Genomic DNA, 14,840 nt, shown 5'->3' with positions numbered 1-14,840 from the left:
GAAAAAGGGGCTTACTATAGAAATCAGTGCTTCCATAAATGCAGGAGGAGCTGGAGGGTGGGGCTGGGGAAGGTGTGGGAAGCTTGCTGCAGTCCTCATCAGCAATCACATGGGGTCAAGTGCCTGCAGAAGGCAAACAGGCAACGGTAGCTGTTGCAACAGAACGCGATGGTGAAATACAGAGTTTGCATCCTGTGAAGTTGGTGGCCTCCTCCTATTGCACCGGAGAATTTGCTGGGGGGAAAATATAGGAGCTCAGGGTTTTAAATATCCAGTTCAAGACCTAAAGTACCAGAAACCCTCCACTGGTGCTTGAAAAGAAGTCCATATCTCTTGTAGCCACAGAGTTGAGAGATCAAAAAAATAAACAAATCCAAACTCTGATCCCCTGGGTGGCAAAATAGAATCAAGTTCAACTACTACACTTGAACTCAGGGCCGCAAGTTTCTCTTCTGTGAAAGTCAGGGCACTGACGGGGAAAGAGTGGATCCCTGAATGGTGGAACGGATTCCATTTGGGAAGATTCTAATCCTAGGGTAGACTCTTCCTCAAGAGCCCCTACCACCTCCAGCTTCTAGATGGAAATCCCGGTGAGCTCCAGGAATGTGGCCACAAAATCTGACCCAGGAAGATGTACTATACACAACAAAAGAATTGCAAGCTATTTCCGGTTCATACTGGCAGAAACCTAGGAAATCTGTAGGGGAACAAACCCTAAGGGTGTCAGACCGGCGGGGTGGGGGAAGAAAGTAATGCCGGGTCAGGCTTAATTATTTTGATATGGTGCACTCACCAGAGATTCTGAGCTCCACGTGTCCACTCAGCACCTGGGAGTGGCTCTTAGAGTTGGCCCATTCCATCAACTGAAACCTGGAGCAGTGGTGACCCATGTTTTTATTTATTTATTTATTTGAGACAGAGTTTCACTCTTGTTGCCCAGGCTGGAGTGCAATGGCGCGATCTCTGCTCACTGCAACCTCTGACTCCTGGGTTCAAGCGATTCTCCTGCCTCAGCCTCCTGAGTAGCTAGAATTACAGGCACCCGCTACCATGCCCAGCTAATTTTTGTATTTTCAGTAGTGGCAGGGCTTCACCCAGTTGGCCAGGCTGGTCTCGACCTCCTGACCTCAAGTGATCCACCTGCCTCGGCCTCCCAAGTGCTGGGATTACAGGCATGAGCCACCATGCCAGGCCTTGTTTTTTTTTTTTTTTTTTTTTTTTTTTTTGAGATGGAGTCTTGCTCTGTCACCCAGGTTGGAGTGCAGTGGCACAATCTCAGCTCACTGCAACCTCCATCTCCCGGGTTCCAGCAATTCTTCTGCCTCAGCCTCCCAAGTAGCTGGGACTACAGGTGCCTGCCACCACCCCTGGCTAATTTTTGTATTTTTAGTAGAGATGAGGTTTCACTATGTTGGCCAGGCTGTTCTCAAACTTCTGAGCTCAAGTGATCCACCCACCTCCACTCCCAAAGTGCTAGGATTACAGGCATGAGCCACTGCACCCAGCCCAGTGGTGACCCATTTTAAATGAAGATGGGATTCCAGGACTTCTTTGGAATTCCATGGAGCAGAGTTTTTCTACTTCAGCACTATTGATATTTGAGGCCAGATGGCTCTTTGCTGTTGGGGGAGGTTGTGGGGACCTTAGCAGCATCCCTTGCCCACTCAATGCTAGAAACGTACCCCTCCCAGCCATAACAACCAAAGATGCCTCTGGACATTGCTAAGTGTCCCCATGGGGGGCAAAATCTCCCCTGATTGAGAGCCACTGCAGTAGAGAAAGGTGTCCAAAGAGTAGGGCCAAGCACAGTGGCTCACACCCAGAATCCCAGCACTTGGGAGGCCAAGACAGATGGATCACTTGAGCACAGGAGTTTGAGACCAGCCTGGGCAACAAGGTGAAGCCTCATCTCTACAAAAAAAATGGAACAAATTAGCCAGGTGTGGTGGTGCGCACCTGTGGTCCCAGCTACTCAGGAGGCCTGAGCCCAGAAGGATGAGGCTGCAGTGAGCTGTGATCACACCACTGCACTCCAGCCTGGATGACAGAGAGAGACCCTGTCTCGAAAAACAAACAAACAAACAAAACCAAAACAGAAAAAAAAAAAACCCCCAGAGTTAAGGAGAGGAATACTGGAGTGAATGTATCATGTACAGTCTACTCTGTTTTTTTTTTTTTTTTTTTTGAGATGGAGTCTAGCCCTGTCACCCAGGCTGGTGTGCAGTGGTGCAATCTCGACCCACTGCAACCTCCACCTCCTGGGTTCAAGCAATTCTCCTGTCTCAGCCTCCCAAGTAGCTGGGACTTCAGGCTCCTGCCACCACGTCCGGCTAATTTTTTAAATTTTTAGTAGAGACAGGGTTTCACCATATTGGTCAGGCTGCTCTTGAACTCCTGACCTCAGGTGATCCACCTGCCTCGGCCTCCCAAAGTGCTGGGATTACAGGCGTGAGCCACTGCGCCCACCCGCAATCTACTCTTTCATCCCCTAACTAGGCCCTCAGGAGGGCCCCTCACCCAAGCATTGAGAAAGACACTGGGTCAGGAATATCAGCATGTTTGAAGAGTTTGTAGTGGCTGCTCTCTGCAGGCCAGGAGTGACAGTGGGAGATGCTGCCATTGAAATGGGCTTCCTGAATTCAGTGAGGATGGTGGAATCCCAAAGTGGCGGGGCCAAGGGACAGTTCACCACGCAGACAGGGAGGGTGTCGTTACATCACAGAGAACTGGATTAATAATCAGAATGGCTTGACCCCCCACCCCCACCCCACAGTTCCCTGGCAGTGGTTAAGTCACCATGAAGAACCTAGGACTGAAACAGTTGGTTTTACCACGTAAAATTGCCAATGTTCAACCATTTTCTTTCTTTTCTTTTCTTTGTTTTTAGTTTTTTTTTTTTTTTTTTTTTTGAGATGGAGTCTTGCTCTATCACCCAGGCTGAAGTGCAGTGGCACGATCTCGGCTCATTGCTGCAACCTCTGCCTCCCGGGTTCAAGCGATTCTCCTGCCTCAGTCTCCCGAGTAGCTGGGATCACGTGTGTGCGCCACCACACCCAGCTAATTTTTGTATTTTTAGTAGAGATGGGGTTTCACCATATTGGCCAGGCTGGTCTCAAACTCCTGACCTAGTGATCCACCCGCCTTGGCCTCCCAAAGTGCTGGGATTACAGGTGTGATCTACCGTGCCCGGCTGTTTAACCATTTTCAACAAGAAAAACTACAATTTAACATCATTCAGCCTAACATCTTGGCAACCTACTAAGATCTTACTTGACCTGATTAAGGAGCTCTGTGAACGGACAGCTGACTTGAGTCACTGTGGTGGAGGCTCGGCGCCCTGACCCAGTTCCCAGATTTTACCCAGAGCTCCTTGAATAAACTGAGGCTGGGTCTCACTGAGGAAGGACGCTGCTCTGCCACCAAACATTTACAATGTACACACATTTTCCTTGCTGTCCCCAAAGGGACCTGTGCCATTTATCTGGGAAGAGTGAATATGGAAAGGCAAATACCCAGAGGGGAGGGCGGTCACAGGGAACTGAGTCTTAGCGGTACTCGTTCTGCCTGATGCACACAGCCACTGCGGTCCCACAGTCAAAGCAGGGGCTTTTGGAGGTCAAGCAATGAATGGGGTTTGTTCTGATCCATCTCATGGGAGGCTCCGCAGGCCCTGAAACCCACCCTGTGGTTATTTTCTCATTCTGGAAAGTACAGTGGAAGAGGCACTCAGTCGTGTAGAAGCCATGGGGTGGCTCCTTGACTGGTAGAGTGAGGGCTACTATGGTAGAAAGGGCCACATGGATGCCACCAGCACTGCCTCTCTCTCCGAACATGGAAAACCAAAAGTCATATTGTGAACTTAGTCAAGCAGTAACTGCAACTTCATGTGCTTTTCTGGATGTAATGTTTTTATGGAGCAAATCAACACAGCTCCCAACACTCAATACCAATTATTTTTCTCTATACTCATTACTTAACAGAAACAGGCCAGGCGCGGTGGCTCATGCCTCTAATCCCAGCACTTTGGGAGGCCTAGGCGGAGGATCACTTGAGGTCAGGAGTTCAAGACCAGCCTGGCCAACATACCACAACCCCGTCTCCACTAAAAATACAAAAATTAGCCAGGCATGATGGTGCATGCCTGTAGTCCCAGCTACTCAGGAGGCTGAGGCACAAGAATTGCTTGAACCTGGGAGGCAGAGGTTGCAATGAGCCATCATCGTACCACTGCACTCCAGCCTGGGCGATAGGGCAAGACTCTGTCTCAAAAAAAAAAAAGAAAAAAATAGAAACAAATGAGAAGTGTGTTCCGTTGGGCAGTGACAGGAAAACACCTTTAGCCCCTTACCTCAGGTCTACCAACTCTCCAGCCCTCTGTGACAGCTAGTTCTGGAGTACTTCCATTACCTCACCATTCCACAGGCTGATGAACTGACCAACTGTAGTGATAGCATGTGTGCGTTGGACCTGAGAAGAAACAGTAAATACCCGAGCCATCTTGGCAAGACACATGCATGTCAGCCAGTGGGAAATGAACCCCACAAAACGCCTAACATCTCAGTGAAGTTTCTAGGGGTACAATGGTGGGGGGCGTGTTGAGATAGCCCCTTGAAGAGGAAGACCAGTTGCTGCACCAGGCACCCCCTCCTGTTAAGAAAGTGGCATGACCTTTGGTGGGGCTCTGGGTTTTGGTGCAGCTTACACCTCGTTCAGGTGTGCTCTTCCGACCGACTCACTGGTAACCTGCAAGGCTGCTGCCAGTTTCAGGACCCAGAATGAGAGAAGCCTCTGCAATACATCCAGGCTGCTTTCAAGCTGTCATGCTATTGAGCCCAGCAGACCCAACAGATCCAGTGGATCTTGAGGTGTCCGGGGCAAGTAGGGATTCTGTATGAGGCCTCTGGCAGGCTCCAACAGGTGTCACAGAAGAGACCACTGGGATTTTAGAGCAAAGACATGTCCTCTTCTGAAGATAACTATTCTCCTTTTGAAAAACAGCTTCTGGGCTGGGCGCGGTGGCTCACGCCTGTAATCCCAGCACTTTGGGAGGCCAAGGCCAAGGCGGATCACCTGAGGTCAGGCATTCAAGACCAGCCTGGCCAACATGGTGAAACCCTGTCTCTACTAATATATAAAAATTAGCCGGGCATAATGGCAGGTGCCTGTAATCCCAGCTACTGAGGAGGCTGTGGCAGGAGAATTGCTACGAACCCGGGAGGCGGAGATTGCAGTGAGCCGAGATGGCACCATTGCACTCCAGCCTGGGTGACAAGAGTGAAACTCTGTCTCAAAAAAAGAAAAGAAGAGAAGAGAAGAGAAAAGTCCGGGTGCGGTGGCTCACGCCTGTAATCCCAGCACTTTGGAAGGCCAAGGCGGGCAGATCACAAGGTCAGAAGTTCAAGACCAGCCTGGCCAATATGGTGAAACCCCATCTCTACTAAAAATACAAAAATTAGCCGGGCGTGGTGGTGGGCGCTTGTAATCCCAGTTACTCAGGAGGCTGAGGCAGGAGAATCGCTTGAACCCGGGAGGCAGAGGTTGCAGTGAGCCAAGATCCTGCCACTGCACTCCAGCCTGGGAGACAGAGTGAGACACTGTCTCAAAAAAAAAAAAAAAAGAAAGAAAGAAAAAGAAAAACAGCTTCTGGCTTGCTGTTGGACTAAATGTGTCACATTTTCCCACAGGATCTGAGCTGCCCACCCGAAACTAGACGGTAACCAATCCAACACATGATACACGTAATGTGTGCTGTAGCACCGTGATCAGGTAGAAGTGGGCCACGTGAGCTCAGACTTGAGCAGCTCCTGAAGTCAGTTGCACAAGCAGATGGCCCAGACTCCCGTGCACCCCCTTCACTGCAGAGCTCCTCCCCGCCTCCACACGAATGATCTCATGGGAGTCCCTTATGACCAGCTGACCAAGAAAGAAAAAACTCCAGGTCTGTTTTATGTATGGCTCGCTGGCATCGCCTGAAAGTGGGCAGCTGGAGCTCTACTGCCCCAGTAAGGGTGGCCCTGAAGTGTCCGGGGACAGACTTGCAAACAGTGCACCTGGTTGTTCACATTACACAGAAGGAGAGATGGTCAGAGATGTGAGTCTACACTGATTCATGGGCAGGACCTAACGACTGCTCCGGAGCTTGGAAGGAACACTATTGGACAATTAATCCAAGGTCTCGGGAAGAGGCATGAAGGCGAATCCCTTTTAATGGGCATAAGGGGAGCAGATAGCTCTTTGTGTCCCATGTAAATACTGGCCAACGGTCAGCCTCCCAGAGACGGTTCTCACTAAACAGGTGGACCGGATGACCTATTCCGAGGATGACACTCAGCCTGTTTCTCTGGCCACCTGGTTTCCCATGAGCTCAGCCATGTGAGCTTCCTCTGGCCAAGGTTGACCATCTACAATCACTGTTGAGATCCTACAGGCCCATGATGGGACATCATTTCCCAGGGGACAGCCAGCCACCTCGTGCGTGGCAGGTTGATTTCCTTGGACTGATTCCACTGTGGAAAGGGCAGAGATTTGTTTTTCCTGGAATAATCACTGGTTTTTTGTTCTGTTTTTGAGACAAAGTCTTGCTCTGTTGCTCAGGCTGGTAGCTGGGATTACAGGAGCGCACCACCATGCCCGGCTAATCTTTTTTGTATTTTTAGTAGAGACGGGGTTTCATCATGTTGGTGAGGCTGGTCTCAAACTCCTGACACTGTGATCTGCCTGCCTTGGCCTTCCGAAGTGCTGGGATTACAGGCATGAGCCACCGCACCCGTCCAATCACTTGTTTTGAATATGGATTTGTCTTTCTTGCCTACAGTGCTTCTGCCAGAACCACCATCCATGGGCGTATGGGACCTTACAGATCATTAGTGTATTCCCCACGCATTGCTTCTGATCAAGAAACTTCGTTTTCACAAATGCAATGGACCCGTTGGCTTGTACCCACTGAATTCTCTGTCTTGCCAAGTTCCCCATCATCCTAAGCAAGGAGCAGTTTTTGGACACAGGAATGACCTTTTCATGGCAGACGATGACATGTTGTGGGACTACAGGATGAAGTGTAGGCTCTGAACCATCAACCCCTGAGCCCACCAGCACAGAGGGGGTCACGGCACCAGCTGAGGTGGCTGGCCCTCATGGGTTGCTATGATGGAAATGGGAGACTGACCCATGCCTAGAATCCAGGAGATTCTCTGACATATCCCATAGCACTCTGGTGTCCCATGGTAAAAAGTCACAGGAAACTACAGCAATGCAAAAGAGGTAGCCCCACCCAGGGCACAGATCCTTCGAGAATGAAGGCCTGCATCCTGGCTAACACAGTGAAACCCTACTCTACTAAAAATACAAAAAATCAGCCAGGTGTGGTGGCACATGCCTGTAGTTCCAGCTACTCGGGAGTCTAAGGCAGGAGAATTGCTTGAACCTGGGAGGCGGAGCTTGCAGTGACCCAAGGTCATGCCGCTGCACTCCAGCCTGGATGACAGAGTGAGACTCCATCTCAAAAAAAAAAAAAAAAATGAAGGCCTGGATCGCCCCACCAGGCCAAGAACAGTGACAAGCTGAAATGGCGGGTGGGCAAAGGCAGCGTGGAACGTGCCGGGGAAAAGAGGCCTTATCTGTTCCTTATCACGGGAACAAGGTTTGCGGTGGTTGCGTGTGCTCTCAGCCCTGCTTCGGTATGCGTACATGGTATATATTACTGAGTTCTTTTTCCTTTCCCTCCCTCCCATTCCTAGTCTATCTGATGTGTGTTCATAGCTGTCAGCCCTATACCTAGCATTGAAGATACAGAATGTGCAAGGCAGGTGTGGCTTAGGAAGGACAGAGATGGACATGACCCAGATATGGATCAAGGGACAAATGGGGATGGGCGCAGTAATCCCAGCACTTTGGGAGGCCGAGGCAGGTGGATCACCTGAGGTCAGGAGTTTGAGACCAGCCTGGCCAACATGGTGAAACCCCCTGTCTCTACTAAAAATACAAAAATTAGCTGGGTGCGGTGGTGCATGCCTGTAATCCCGGCTCCACAGGAGACTGAGGCAGGAGAAACACTGGAACCCGGGAGGCGGAAGTTGCAGTGAGCCGAGATCGTGCCACTGCACTCCAGCCTGGGCGACAGAACTAGACTCCAGCTAAAGAAAAAAATATATAAATGGCTAAAGATAAATTTCATACTATGCACAATTTATCACAATTTTAAAAAATGTTCCTGGAATTAAATATTTTTAAAGAAGCAAAAGTGACTTGAAATATACACACCAACACACCTACACCCATCCCCCAGTCAGTGTTATCTGTTCAGCCATCCCATGGAATCAAGCCTTGGGGAAATTCCAGATTCAAGAGATGCATTCGAGGCTGAACAATCAGAAGTTTTGTCTGGAAATAGCTGCTTCTGATAAAAAGTTTATAGGAAACATGGTCTCTCCCAAACAGAAGACCCCAGATCTCTCAGACTTGAGAAAGCAAGAGTTTTGTACTAGTTTTGCACCAGTCTCAGGGGAAACTGTGACGAAGTTTGATTGGGTTTGAAGACATATTTGAGTTTTGTTTGCGTACCAGTGGCAGGCCCAGAAGGAAAGCCCACACGTGACCTCAGTGTTCAGCGCAACTTCAACTCCTGTTTCCCTCTCTCTTGCTGCCCCAAAGCAGGAGTGAGCTTCCCGCCAGGCCCCTGAGGGTCCGACAGCCATCCTGGCAGCTGCTCTCAGCCTGTCTCTGGCTGCTCAAGCCACCCTCGCTGAGGACCTACCTAGGGTTTGCAAGTGTCTGTTGCCATAATAATCCACAAAGAAGGCAAGGGCAGTGGTAAGCTAAAGACAAGACCCCTCAAAGCAAAGTGGGAGAGAATTCTCAGAACTCTTTTCCTTCCCTGTAATGTTTCTTGGGGTCACCCCCTAAAATAAACTCCTTGCACCTCCCCACTAAAAGGTTAAGTCTCGTTAAAAGAGTATCCGCATGGCAAATTGACAATTGGAGTGTGCTGGACCTGGACGGCCTCTCAGTCCCATCACCTCCTCCTATGGCTGGAAACTGTTCCCCGAGTCCCTTCCATGACAGATGCTGGGTCAGAGTTTCTCAATGAGAAGGGCTCGTGGTGAGGTTTGGAAGGTGAGTCAGTTGGGACCCGTGATTCCCAGGAGGCCATGGCGCCCAGATGCAGTGGCTTCACAGACCTCCCCACGAGCTCTTCCTTCAGGCTTGTGGCGGCCACACGGGGCAGCTTCCCAAGCTCTTCCAGCTCCAGTACCCACACAGGGGCTGGCCAAAGTCCCAGTGAGCATTCCTCTGATTCTCTGACTACAGCTTTCCAGACTCGCACGCCTCAGACCTGCCCACGCCACGTGTGAACCCCTATTTCCCTGATAGTGTGATGTGTCTGTTTCTTGACCCAAGTCAGGGCCGGGGGAGGAGGAGGGCAGGAAGGAGAGAGACTGAGGAAGAGGGACAGGGAGATGCTGTGGGGAACCTGTCATTAAAAGGAGCACATCAGGCAGGGCACGGTGTCTCACACCTGTAATCCCAGCACTTTGAGAGGCCGAGGTCGGGGGATCACATGAGGTCAAGAGTTTGAGACCAGCCTCACCAACATGGTGAAACCCCGTCTCCACTAAAAATACAAATATTAGCCAGGCGTGGTGGCACTGCCTGTAGTCCCAGCTACTCAAGAGTCTGAGGCAGAAGAATCGCTTGAACCCGGGAGACACAGTGAGCCAAGATCTTGCCTGCAATCCAGCCTGGGCAACAGAGTGAGACACCGTCTCTCCCCAACCCCAAAAAGAAGCACATCCACTCACGGGCCTTGTTTAGCTTGTGACACACATGCAGAGCTGTAAAAAAAGTGTGCAAACACTGATTGGATGTTGAATGATGTTTAAGGAATTATTTGTTATTTTTAGGAGTGACAAGGCTACTGCAAACTTTTTGAAGGTTAGTTATTCAGTCCTGTGCTGAAATTGAAGGTCTAATGACGGGACATCATGGATCCGCTTAAGGCGGGACAGAAGCAGGCGGGTGTGGACGAGGTAGACCAAACCTGGTGTCCAGGCTGCCCTGGAAGTTGAGGTGGACAGGGCAGAGGAGGGATGCCAGTGGGGTGCACCACCCACCCACGGGCAGGCACCACACCGAGGAGCTGGGTGTGTGGGAAGGACTCTGCTGGGGGCAGCGAGGAGAATGTACCTGGGAGGCACCAGTGAGGGGTCTCAGCAGGGAGGTGGCCCAGGGGACGGGGGAGAGATGGACACAGTCAGGCAGTATCTGGCATCAGGGAAGTGGGGAATCGGAAAAGGCAGAGAGTCCCACATTGGAAAGATGGGAAACTGGAATGTCCAGACCTCAGGGCTCAAGGCAGCAGCTCTGTGCCTGGACTTACAGGGGCCTGTAGGGTGCCTCAAGGCCCTACCCTCCTGCCCTGCAGCCACGCCCTTTGTTCTCCTAGTGCACCAATCCTTTCCATCACGGGGCCTTTGCACCTGCTGTTCTTGATCCTGGAACACTTTCCTGTGGGTTGCGTGAGCAGCCACCTCCTCCTTCTCCTTCAGGTCTCAGTGTAAGCATCATCTCTGTAGAGGAGCCTCCAGCCCCACCCCAGCTAATCAAGCCTGGCCATCCCCATGGATTAGTTTCTTGTGGCTTCTGTAACAAATGACACAAACTTAGTGGCTTAAACAACACAAACGTATTCTAGTAAGAGTTCCAGAAATCAGAGGCCTAAAGTCAAGGTGTTGGCAGGGCTGGTTCCTTCTGGAGGCTCTAGGGGACAGCTTGTTTCCTTGTCCTCTCCAGTTTCTAGAGGCAGCCTGCATTCTTTGGCTGATGGCCCCTTCCTCACATCAACACATGGCCCACTACTCATTCTGATCTCCTGTCTCCTTCTTACAAGGACCCTTGCGATGACATGGGGCCCACCTGGATAATCCACAATGATGCTCCCATCTCAAGACCCTTCACTCCATCCCAACTGCAAAGTCCCTTTGGCCAGGTGTAAAATCACATGTTCTCAGGATCTGGGGATTAGGACGTCAACATCTTTAGGGGCCATTATTCAGCTCACCTCCCATCCCTCCCAGCCTACCACCTAAGTTTCTGCCACTATGCCTGTTTGGTTTTCTCAATGCACTAATCACAGGTTGGAGTTCTTGTGTTCAGTTTTTTCTATTTATCACCTACTCCCCATGCCCCATGTCTGGTTCTTCCACAATTCTTTTCCTAGCACCAACATTGCTGGTGTTCAGTACAAATGTGTTGAATTAAGGTAAGAATGAATGGATGGGTGGATGGGTGAGTGGGTGGGTGGATGGCTAGATGGATGAATGGATGGATTGATAGATGAATGGATGGATAGATGGATTGATGGATGGATGGGTGGGTGGGTGGATGGGTGGATGGATGGATGGATGGATGGATGGATGGATGGATAGATGGATGGATGAATGGTCTGGTGGGTGGGTGGATGGATGGTTTGGTGGATGGATGGATGGATGGATGGATGGATGGATGGATAGATGGATGGATGGATGGTCTGGTGGGTGGATGGATGGATGGATGGATGGTTTGGTGGGTGGGTGGATGGATGGATGGATGGATGGATGGATGGATAGATGGATGGATGGACGGTCTGGTGGGTGGGTGGATGGATGGATGGATGGTTTGGTGGGTGGATGGATGGATGGATGGATGGATGGTCTTGTAGGTGGATGGATGGATGGATAGATGGTTTGGTGGGTGAATGGATGGATGGATGGATGGATGGATGGATGGATGGATAGATGGATGGATGGATGGTCTGGTGGGTGGATGGATGGATGGATGGATGGTTTGGTGGATGGATGGATGGATGGATGGATGGATGGATGGATGGATAGATGGATGGATGGACGGTCTGGTGGGTGGGTGGATGGATGGATGGATGGATGGATGGTTTGGTGGGTGGATGGATGGATGGATGGATGGTCTGGTGGGTGGATGGATGGATGGATGGGAGGATGGATGGATGGATGGATGGATGAGCAAGTAGATGGGTAGTTGAGTGGGTAGATGAGTAAGTGGATAGATGGAAAGATGGACAAATTAACAAATGAATGGTCTACCACATGCAGGACAGAGGATAATGTGGACTTTTGCTGAGATTCCCAAGATGCACCTTCCAGCACAGAAAGGCCCAGCCTAGTGGACGAGGGGAACAGAGCAGAAGGAGAGGGGTCCCTTTCACTATTAGGAAAGACAGCTAGGCCTTGGTTCAACCTTTTTTCTTTAGACAGAGTCTCGCTGTCTCACCCAGGCTGGGGTGCTGCAGTGGCGTGATCTCAGCTCACTGCAACCTCCACCTCCTGGGTTCAAGTGATTCTTATGCCTCAGCCTCCCAAGTAGCTGGGACTACAGGTGTGTGCCACCATGCCCAGCTAATTTTTTGTATTTTTAGTATAAATGGAGTTTCACGATGTTGGCCAGGCTGGTCTGGAACTCCTGAGCTCAGTCAATCCACCTGCCTCAGCCTCCCAAAGTGCTAGGATTACAGGCGTGAGCCACCACAGCAGCCGAATGGCCCTGCACACCTTCTTCATCGCAGGTGCATTTTACTGTGTTTCCTTTGACCTGGTCTGCCTCTCTGTTGGACATCAGCTCCCGGAGAGCAGGGACCTTGCCTGTCCTATTCATCAGCACAGAGCACAGTGCCTGGCACCCTGCAGGTGCTCAGGAAATACCTGTAGTCTTTACTGAGGATGGTGCTGGCTTCAGAGGGGCCACGAGGGCTGGTCCACACCCACCCCCTCGTCCAGGGAGCAGCAGGGCAACCATAGGCCACAGAAGCACCTGGCAGGGAGACATCTCTGTCCAGAACCGACCTCCTTCCCCCAAGGATCCCCCCAACAGAGGAGGGTCCAGGCCTGCACCCTCAGGAGGGGACATGGGGACAGGCGTAGGACCATGAGGCCCTTGGCAAGGGATGATTAAAAACAAAGTTCTACTGGGAGGGGCAGGGGAGGACTCCTGACGGCAGGTGGTGGCTGTTTAGAAAGTGAAGGCTGGACGAGCAGGGACCATGCCCCATTCTCAGCATCAGCCAGAGCCCTGAGCCTTGCAGGGAGGGCATGGCACCAGCGGAACACCTGGAGCAGGGAGTGGCGTTGCTGAGGTGCATGAAGAGCTCTTTCTCCCGGCTCCTCCCGGCATCCAATCCCTCCTTGCTGTACCCTGTGGGTCATTATCTTTTCCCATCTGACAGCTGAGGAAACCAAGGTCCCCAGTGGGAAGGAAACTGTCCACGGTCACCCAAGCCTGGAGGCAGCACAGGAACTCCTTGCACTGGGCCTCTGGGCACCACCCCACACACACAGCCCACCACGCCCCCAGGGGGTGGGGAGAGACCCCCAGGGTGGCTGCTACAGACTGCATGTTTGTGGCCCCACCCCCTGCCCTGCTGCCCCACTGCCCTGAATTCATATGTTGACATCTAATCTCCTGTGTGAGGTGGGGTGTTTGGGAGATGAGCAGGTTATGAGGGTGGGGCCTCATAATGGCATTAATGCCCGAGTAAAAGAGGCCCCATCGAGCTCCTTCGCCTGCCTGAAAGGGGTCACCACATGGGGACTCAGTGAGAGGCTGGGTCCTCACCAGATGCTGAATCTGTGGAGGCCTTGATCTTGGCCTTCCAGCCCCCGGAGCCGTGGGAAACAAACGCCTGCTCCGATAAGCCCCTGGTCTGCGGTACTGCACCAGAGCAGCCGGACACACCAAGCCCACGGGAAGGGGACTCCACAAACTCAGGCCAGGACGACCTTCCCATTTACAAGCGCCTCTCGCTTATTTTGAGAGAAACAGATTTCCATACCAAATAAGGCGGTGGACTTCAGAGCCTCTGCCCACTTCACACAATTCCTTTTAAGTGTCCAAACGCAATTACACTTGGAACTCGCTGGGATTCAGCCTCCCCCGGCCTCCCCATGTAAACAAGCGTTCCAGCTGGGCCCCAGCTGGCTGCCCTGGAGAGGAGGGGATGGGTCACCACCCTGCCTGCTGCCTCCAGCCTCTCAGCCTCAGGCATGGCCCGTGAGCCTCCAGGATCCCAGAGTCCCTCCTCACCCCATCCCTGAAAAACGGACCCCAGGAGGCCAGCTGAGCCACGCAGGGAGCAGTGCGAGAGTCCCTCTTCCACGCTGAGGTTCGCACATGGCCAGGACAAGCAGGAGGCAGGCAGCTCCCGGCGCAGGTGCAGGGGCAGCTCCGCTTCTCATTTCCCTTCAAGATGCCCACAGAGGCACATCTCTCCCAGTCTGGGCACTACACTCCTGCAGGGAAAGTTCAGAATTCCCTCGGGCTTCCTGGACCCTGAGAAAGTTGGCCCAGGGTAGGAGGGGAGCCTTCTCATCACCCCCTCCTCCTGGCCACCCTGCTGGCTCCCGCACCCCCGACTCTGCACCCCCACCCCTACCAATGCTCAGTGCCCCAGGCATGAATGCGTTCCAGGCCCCCCCCCCCACCGCCCGCCTCCAGGGGCTCAACGGGGAAGGGGGACCTGACTCATCCTCCCGCTGAGCAGCGCAGGCACCAGGCACCACAGCCCGCCAATTTCCAGCTTGCTCGCCGAGCGCCGTGATTTTCCACTTGCGCCATCTGATTGCTATTAGGGCTGGGGAAAAGGGAATTCCTGGTTCCATAAGCCCCCAGGGGGCCCAGGCCGAGTCCGGGGTGGGAAGGGGGAGGGGTGCCGCTTGGGCGGTGCTGACCACCTCTGCCAGTTCTGCACTGCCCCTCCATGGAGCCCTCGCCCTGCTGCCCCCCACTGCTCTGTATCAGCCCCTGAGTAAATTAAAACAACGGGGTGGGGACTAGCCCCT

The 14,840-nt window shown here is 52.2% G+C and overlaps 1 long non-coding RNA gene across 1 annotated transcript; it reads right to left on the bottom strand.

The window, feature by feature from the left end:
• Positions 1–13,838: 13,838 nt before the first annotated feature.
• LOC104001235 (uncharacterized) lies at positions 13,839–14,815 on the bottom strand. Its single transcript, XR_001707389.3, has 2 exons — positions 14,519–14,815; positions 13,839–14,291 (listed from the first exon to the last, which is right to left on the bottom strand). It is a non-coding gene; the product is annotated as an uncharacterized LOC104001235 (long non-coding RNA).
• Between the last annotated feature and the right edge of the window lie 25 nt (positions 14,816–14,840).

This window comes from Pan troglodytes, chromosome 9, assembly GCF_028858775.2.
Source record: "Pan troglodytes isolate AG18354 chromosome 9, NHGRI_mPanTro3-v2.0_pri, whole genome shotgun sequence".
NCBI lineage: Eukaryota > Metazoa > Chordata > Mammalia > Primates > Hominidae > Pan > Pan troglodytes.
Note: the sequence above shows the minus strand (reverse complement) of the source record. Positions and strands in the feature narration are given on the sequence as shown.